The following is an 8,317-nucleotide window of genomic DNA, read 5'->3' on the forward strand; positions in this document are numbered from 1 at the left end:
GTGGAATACTATACAACAATGAGAAGATGAAAATGTATTACCATGCAACAACATACCTGCAACTCACAAACAATGTTGAGCAAAAGAAGCCAGATGTAAAAATTACCAACTATAAAAAAAAAATTACCAACTATATATAAAGTTCAAGATCAGGCAAAACTGATCTATGCTCTTAGTGGGTGAGTAGTGATCAGAAGGTTATCATAGCAGGTGGGGGGAAGGCACTTCTAGAGTTCTGGTGGGTACTTAATCTGGGTACTGGTTAAACAGGTGTGTTCAGTTTATATAATTCATCAAGCTGTAAATCTATTATTTGTGCTCCTCTGTATGTGTGTACTATTTGATATAAAAATTTTAATTGATACTATTTAGAAAGAAGAACAAGCAGAGAGTGGGAGTTTCTTCTAGGCCTATGAGTCCTAACCTTTTTTAATTTATGGCACACAGAGACCATGATAATATCTGAATGCAGATTGGAGTAAAAAGAGAGATTGGTTAAAAACTGAAGAACTGGCCCAGGGGCTCCAGCTGCCCTGGGGGCTGAGAGGATCAATTTTTCAGAACCTTTCCTTGTCTTCATTAGCAGGGAATCTATGACTTTCCCTTCTAGCCAGAGGGATCTGAGTGCACAGCCAGGAAGGACTGGAAGAGCATGGTGTCAGACACGTAGACCCTAAGAATTGCATCCTCCCTTTGTATCCACTGACCTCTCTAGCCGTGGCTTCCAAATTCAATTAGCCAGGTTTGACCATTGCACGAGCATTAGAGACCCCATTTGTCTACCCAGGTCTCTCACCCTGCTACTGCTTTCCAGATTTCTTTCTCCAGGAGAGTATCTGTTTCAAATTATTGTTCCCCAGATGTTTTGGGTTCTCTTTCTCCAATCTGAATCATATCTGGCTATTTCCTGCCTATATTCCTGATCTCAGTCTGCTTTTGTATTTCTTTTCTCTCTTCACTGGAACTTTCAACACCTCCCATTTTGCATCCTTTATGCATTTTGTTAAATCAATTATATCCATTTTTCAACGATCTTAAAGAAAACAGTTAGCTTGCAATCAGAGGCCCCAGATTTATTTCCTACGATGATGCTATGTGGCTTTAAGCAAGCAATTTGCCTTCTCTGGGTATGATCTGTGGATTGAGGAAACCATTTTCTTGGCTCTCTATCAGAGGAGTATCTGTGGGAAGGAGATTCCCATAATGGTGAGCCTTGAGATATTCAGGGGAATATCTCAATTCAGGGGAAAATCAATTTTAAACAAGGAAGTCACTGTAGGCTACCATCATTAGAACCTAAATCTCCAAATCCGTCCACTCAGATACTCCTGTTGGTTGTCACATCAAAAGCTCCATGAATTCTGCCTCTCACATTTGTCCACTCAGTCACTGGTATCTCCCATTTGACTCCTGGTGATGGAACCCTTTCCATGTCACTGATCTAAAATTAGACGTCGATATTCTGCTCTACACCCGCCTGGATTTCTAATTCCCCATCCAGCTGTTCTGACCCCATTAAAAAGTTGCTTTACCACCACAACACACACACACACACACACACGCATGCACACACACACACACACACACACACACACTCAAGCTTCTGCTGGGAGCATTGAAAACCACTCCAGAAGAATGTCCTCAAACCAGGGATATTTAGACTTAGATTTTATGGATCAGTAGAAAAGCAATGTTAACAGGGGTAGTTGTCACAAGATTATTCCCTGGAGTTCTAACGTCCTATAAAGCTCTAGTTCTTATGTTGGATACGGTAAAATAACTGAGTCAAGTTCATACAGGATTGGCTCAAGGAACGGGGGCCATGTCTTTTAATGTTCAGTTGTATTCATTTTCTATGCTTTATAACAAATTACCACAAATTTAGCAGTTTAAATCAACACACACGTGTATTATTTCACAGTTTCTGTAGGTGAGAAATCTAGGCACAGCTTAACTGTGTTCTCCACCTCAGGGTCTCATCAGGCTGTAATCCAGGTGTCAGCCAGAGCTAAGGTCTAATCAGAGGCTCAACTGGCAAAAGAGCTGCTTCTAAGCTCTCAGGTTGTTGGCAGAATTTATCTCTTTGCAGTTGTAGGGCCAAGGTCCTTATCTTGCTGGCTGTTGGGTAAGGGTTGTTCTCAACTCTGAGAAGCTTCTCAGAGTTCCTTGTCATGTGGCTCTTTTATGGGCCCTATTATAATATGGTAACTTACTTCTTAAAAGCCAACAATGGAGATACTTTTTCTTTATTCCCCCAGTTGTATTTTATTTTATTAATATATTGGCATATCAACATGTTGTACACCTTAAATTTATACAATATTATATGCCAATATAATATTGTATAAATTTAAGGTGTACAACATGTTGATTCAATATACTTCTGTATTGCAAGATGATTACCACCATCTCATTAGCTAACACCTCTATCTCATCACATAATTATCATTTCTTTATTGCGGTGAGAACACCTAAGATATACTCTCTTAACAACTTTCAACTATATAATATAGTATTATTAGCTGTAATCATCATACTGTACAGTAGGTCCCAGAACTTGTTAATCATACAACTGGAAAGAGAGATTTTCTTTGCCAAAATAAAAATGTATCATCCTAAGGACCTATTAGGCTTCCTGCATTCTGCTTTCAAAAGCTAGATTACTGACCATGTGGCCCCTTTTGACTGAAAACTAGGAAACTCTGAGCCAGATCTGTAGCTGAATCACAGCAGCAGTGTTGGTTTGACCTACACATCTCCTTTCACATTCCAGGGAACCTCTTTACAAAGAAACTGGCATTATCAAAAAATAGACCTCTGGCATCCTCCAGGCCATGGTCTGCTGTTGGCTTTTTCAACATCTAATCTTTGAGTTATTGGTTAGTGTTCAGTTAACAGTCCCTCCTTGATGCCCTAGAAACCTCAGCCATGCTTCTATTACTTTGACTTCCTGCCTCTATGGATATGTTATTTCTTCTGACTGGTTTACCCTGGTTTGAAAAGCAGTGCTAGGATCTTTTTTTTTAATTAATTAATTAATTTTTGGCTGCATTGGGTCTTCGTTGCTGTATGCGGGCTTTCTCTAGTTGCAGCGAGCAGGGGCTACTCTTCGTTGCAGTGCGTGGGCTTCTCACTGTGGTGGCTTCTCTTGTTGTGGATCATGGGCTCTAGGTGCGCGGGCTTCAGTAGCTGTGGCACGCGTGCTCAGTAGTTGTGGCTCACGGGCTCTTGAGTGCAGGCTCAGTAGTTGTGGCACACAGGGCCAGTTGCTCCGCGGCATATGGGATCTTCCCGGACCAGGGATCGAACCCGTGTCCCCTGCATTGGCAGACGAATTCTTAACCACTGTGCCACTGGGGAAGCCCTGGGATCTATTTTTTATATTTACTTCATTAAGCAGTCGATACATCTTTTGTTACAGGCAACTTTACATTCCTTTTGCAAAATATATAAAAATTCAAAAAATAAAACCCGATATTTTAATTCTAGAACTTCACTATGATGCAAGGTTAAAACCTAGAAAAATATTTTGTAAATTTCTAAATATATCTCTCCCATCAATCATTGCCTTCTCAATTAAAATATATATCAATATTAATTAGACATTGAAATAAAGCAAGGGACTCAACTTGTCAATCTAGAATTCTCACTTTTTTGAGAATTAGCCCCCAAGTCAGTCCCTTCTTTACTCCTAATGGGGAGATAGAGTCATCACCAAGCCCTTTAGCTGCTCGTAGCCCCTAAATGGCACATGGTGAGAAATGGGTCCCTCCAGAACAGGATAGCAAAAGTAAAGGGTGGAGAGATACAGAGGACCCTAGATCTTGTTAGGCAAATGTGGGGTGAATGAGTGACAATAACCCTTAACCATTTACAGTTTTAGTGGAGCCAAGGTGACCCAGAATCATTTGGAACTTAAAGAAAATGATTTTGTGTATGAGGGGATCCCAGTGGTGAAGTGTTGATGGTTTGATTCACATTAACAAAATGAGAAAGGGAATTGAGAAAGGAAAAGTGTTAGTGAAAGATATTACCTCTGTTATTGTATATGTGAGGGTGAGGGAGATAGAGATCTCTATTTTTGAGTTACTCAGTGGGGTTGAGTAGGCCCCAGGACATTCCCATTAGTGGATAATTTCGCAGAGACATCGTTCACTTGTATGGGAAGAGAAAACTGCGTATACTTGCTGGTGAAGTGAACTGAGGGACAGCCTCCTATGAGCAGGTGGATGCCCGCAGTGTGGAGTGGGTTTCCATGTAGATATGGGAAGCACACTGGGAGCCTGAAGCAAGGAGGTCTATTACCTCTGCCAGTGTTGGAGCAGGACACTGAAGTTAAGAGAAAAAAAAGTGAGGCTTTTTGAATAAGTCACCTAGGGCTGGAAGAAACATTGTTTTGTTTTCCTAGAGCCTCTTTGGCATGCTTCCTTGAAGCTAGGCCAGTCTTGGAGATTTTAATAAATTTTCCTGCTTTGGATGGACTTGGGCATTCTAGCCAACACATTGTCTGTGCCAAGCTTCCCCTAACTGGCAAGTAGTGTTTATGTTAAGCAATTCTTAATAGTGCCTTCATTGGTAGATTACTAAACATTAGGTAAATCAACAGTAGCTCTTCATCAAGAAGATCAGTGACCCTTGGCACAGGATAATTGCCAAGAACACTTGTATTTCTTGTTCCTGCATCTGTGTGGTCTTTGGATGTTGGCACGCTTGGCAGGGCACATGATGGAATATTGAGTGCACAAGATTTAAAAGGTAGTAGACTTGCTCCTGGATCCAGCTATGCCACGACTAGCTATGTGATGTTTGGCAACTAAAAACTTCATAATTTCCTCAATCCCAACTGTAAGATGGGAATTAATATAACAGTGATTAAAAGCGATTTATACATCCAGCACTATACTAGATCCTGGTGGGACCGGGAGGGTAGGAGAGCATGCTTAAAGAATTATGGCTCACTTCCTGGCTTCAAGTAGTCTGTACTCCTTACCTTACAGGGTTGAAAATACTAAATGGGGTGGTGTATATGCTTTGAAAAAGTTTAACATGCTGTATAAACACAATTTATTACTGCATTTACTGAAGGTTCCTATAGTTTAAAATAATTTATTTTCCTGACAACATGATGCTTCCATGTATTTCTCAGTAATTCCCCATCCCAAGAAAATGCCTGGCTCTTTAGGTCAGTGACAGCATCCTATATCATCATCACTGGGAGAAATGAAGGTCATTGCTTCCTTCTTTGTCATTCCTTCTTCTTATTCCAACACTGACCACCCTCTGCCCTCCCTTACAAGGGCTTGGTGGAAAAGTAATCCCTTTGTTTCACCACCACCTTTGATGCACCCCCATGCTGACTCCAAACAGCTCATGTTCACTAAAATTGAGCTTTCCTTTTATTCTCACATATTCAATCAGAGCTCCAGATGGGTAAGCAGGAGATCCCAGATGGCCTGACCACTTCCTGGATCATAAAGCTTCTCAGTATATAAAATAGAAATCTCTTTGATGATCCATGTATTTGTCAGGATTTGTTACACAACACATGTCCCAGGCAAGTCTCCTGTGATTTCCAGCACCTCTATCATAAGCCCAGAAAGACAGTTGGTTAATTTGTTTGTTTATTTAGCTTTCGCTTGGGCAGTTGGTTACAAAGTTTCCTATTTCTTTTTCTTCTGCCTGCGGCATCATCTCCTAACTTAGAATGCAGTCATGATGCCTTTCCTTTAAAAAGTACATGAATGCTAAGATCCAGGATGGACTGCTGATTCTCTGAAATAATGTCATGTTCTTAATTATTTGAGATATATTTCTCATCATTTATTTGAATTTCTTGGCTCTCATTTACCTAAGTGGAAAACATCTATGTATTTATTGGGGACTTCCCTTGTGGCACAGCGGTTAAGAATCCGCCTGCCAATGCAGGGGACATGGGTTCAAGCCCTGGTCCGGGAAGATCCCACATGCTGTGGAGCAACTAAGCCCGTGCACCACAACTACTGAGCCTATGTGCTGCAACTACTGAGCCTGCATGCTGCAACAACTGAAGCCCTTGTTCCTAGAGCCCATGCTCTGCAACAACAGAAGCCACCACAATGAGAAGCCCGTGCACCGCAATGAGGAGTAGCCCCCACTCGCCACAACTAGAGAAAGCCTGTGCGCAGCAACAAAGACCCAACACAGCCAAAAATAAATAATAATAAAAAAATTTTTAAATATATATGTATTTATTAAACAAATATGTAATTAAATCTTACTATGTGTGACACTGTTCTAGGTGCTGAGTATACAGGGTTAACAAAACAAATCAAAATCCTTATGCTTCTAAGCATCCTTATTCTTATCTCACCAGAACTTATTATATATTAGTGAGAAAGAGAAACAGTGAAAAGAATAAGAATAAGAATGAGAAGGGAGAAGGAGGAGAGGAAGAAGAAAAAGAAGAAGGGACTATGTATGTGTGTGTGTGTATATATATTTTTTAATTGTGTAAATTCCATGGAGAAAAATGAAAAATGGAGAAGACAAGGAGGACAGTAGGGGAGGAGATGCAATTTAAAACTTTAAGTGCTAAGAATAGACTGTGGGGAACAAGGATGAAGCAGAAAGACAATGGTGGCTTAGCATAGGGTGGTGATAGTGAGAGAGGTGAGAAGTGGTCACTTTCTGGGTTTATTTTTAAATTAGAGCCAATAGGATTGTTAATAGATTGAATTTAAGAGAAAGAAAAGAAAGTTAACATGAGAGAAGCTAACTTGGGGAAGAAGGTGAAGGTTTCGTTTTGGATGATGAGGGTAGTGGAGGTGTTAAAGGTTTGAAGAAAGAGGAGAAGTTATGAAATAGTAATTTAGGAAGAAACAGAATGAAGGAGAAAGAAAGATCTGAAACCATAATAAATAGTAGTTTTCTAAAATTGAAAAAGACATAAGTCCTCAGACTGGAAGTGCAAAGTCTTGAACTGAATATATAAAAATAAATCCACATGTCAACATTAAAATGAACCTGCAGAACATCAAAGAAAATAAGACTTTTAAAGCTCTCAGAGAGCAGACTTTTCCTCAGCTGCAATCAATGCCAAAAAATAACAATAATATCTTCAGGGCTGACAAGAAATAACTGTCAATCTACACTCTTATGCCTGAACAACCTTTCAGTTGTAGAGACAAAAAAGTCATTTCACCACACAAAAACTTGGAGTTATTTACCAACTACTGATCCTCACAAAGGGAACTATTAAATGATTTATCTCAAGAAGAAAAAATGAACCCAGAAGGAAGAAATGAAACAGCACACACACACACACACACAGACACACACACAAACAAAAATAACTGTTTTGAATTTTTTTAAGTACAATAAAAGCTCTAAACACAATAAAAAGATGGAGTGGGGTGCCGCGTCATCAAGGTCCCGGCCATGTTCAGTTCCAGCGTGAAGATCGTGAAGCCCAATGGCGAGGAGCCGCACGAGTTCGAGTCTGGCATCTCCCAGGCTCTCCCGGAGCTGGAGATGAACTCGGACCTCAAGGCCCAGCTGCGGGAGCTGAACATCACAGCCGCCAAAGAAATTGAAGATGTTGGTTGTCCAAAAGCGATCATAATCTTTGTTCCCGTTCCTCATCTGAAATCCTTCCAAAAAATCCAGGTCTGGCTAGTGTGTGAGTTGGAGAAGTTTAGCGAGAAGCACGTTGTCTTTATCATTCAGAGAATTCTGCCTAAGCCAACTCAAAAAAGCCGTACAAAAAATAAGCAAAAACGTCCCAGGAGCTGCACTCTGACAGCCGTGCATGACGCCATCCTGGAGGACTTGGTTTTCCCAAGTGAGATCATGGGCAAGAGAATCCGCGTGAAGCTGGATGGCAGCCGACTCATAAAGGTTCGTTTGAATAAAGCACAGCAGAACAATGTGGAACACAAGGTTGAAACGTTTTCTGGTGTCTATAACAAGCTCACGGGCAAGGATGTTAATTTTGAGTTCCCAGAGTTTCAGCTGTAAACAAAAATGACTAAAATATTATTCACAGACACACACAAAAAAGATGGAGTGGGGGCATTGTTCCTTGGTAGTAAAAGCGGAAAGTAATGTTTGCCAGAAAGAGAAATATTGCATAGCTAAATGCTGTGAGAAAAATGTATGGTTAAATATTTTCGTAAACATTTAAGAGTAATAACTAAAATGGTAGGAAAACAATCTAGTTTATAAAACAGCATAAGGGAGGAAAAAGTGTAGTTATCTTGTTAGTCCACTAGATGAAAGGAAGTAAAAGAAAATAAGCAAGAATAAAAAAAGGCAATCAGAAAGCCTAAAATAGGGCTTC

General features: G+C 40.3%; 1 pseudogene; it reads left to right on the forward strand.

The window, feature by feature from the left end:
• Positions 1-7,416: 7,416 nt before the first annotated feature.
• LOC112401097 (40S ribosomal protein S7 pseudogene) lies at positions 7,417-8,004 on the forward strand (annotated as a pseudogene).
• The last annotated feature ends 313 nt before the right edge of the window (positions 8,005-8,317 follow it).

The sequence above is a fragment of the Neophocaena asiaeorientalis genome, unplaced genomic scaffold (assembly GCF_003031525.2).
Source record: "Neophocaena asiaeorientalis asiaeorientalis breed wild unplaced genomic scaffold, Neophocaena_asiaeorientalis_V1.1 scaffold260, whole genome shotgun sequence".
In the NCBI taxonomy this organism is placed as follows: domain Eukaryota; kingdom Metazoa; phylum Chordata; class Mammalia; order Artiodactyla; family Phocoenidae; genus Neophocaena; species Neophocaena asiaeorientalis.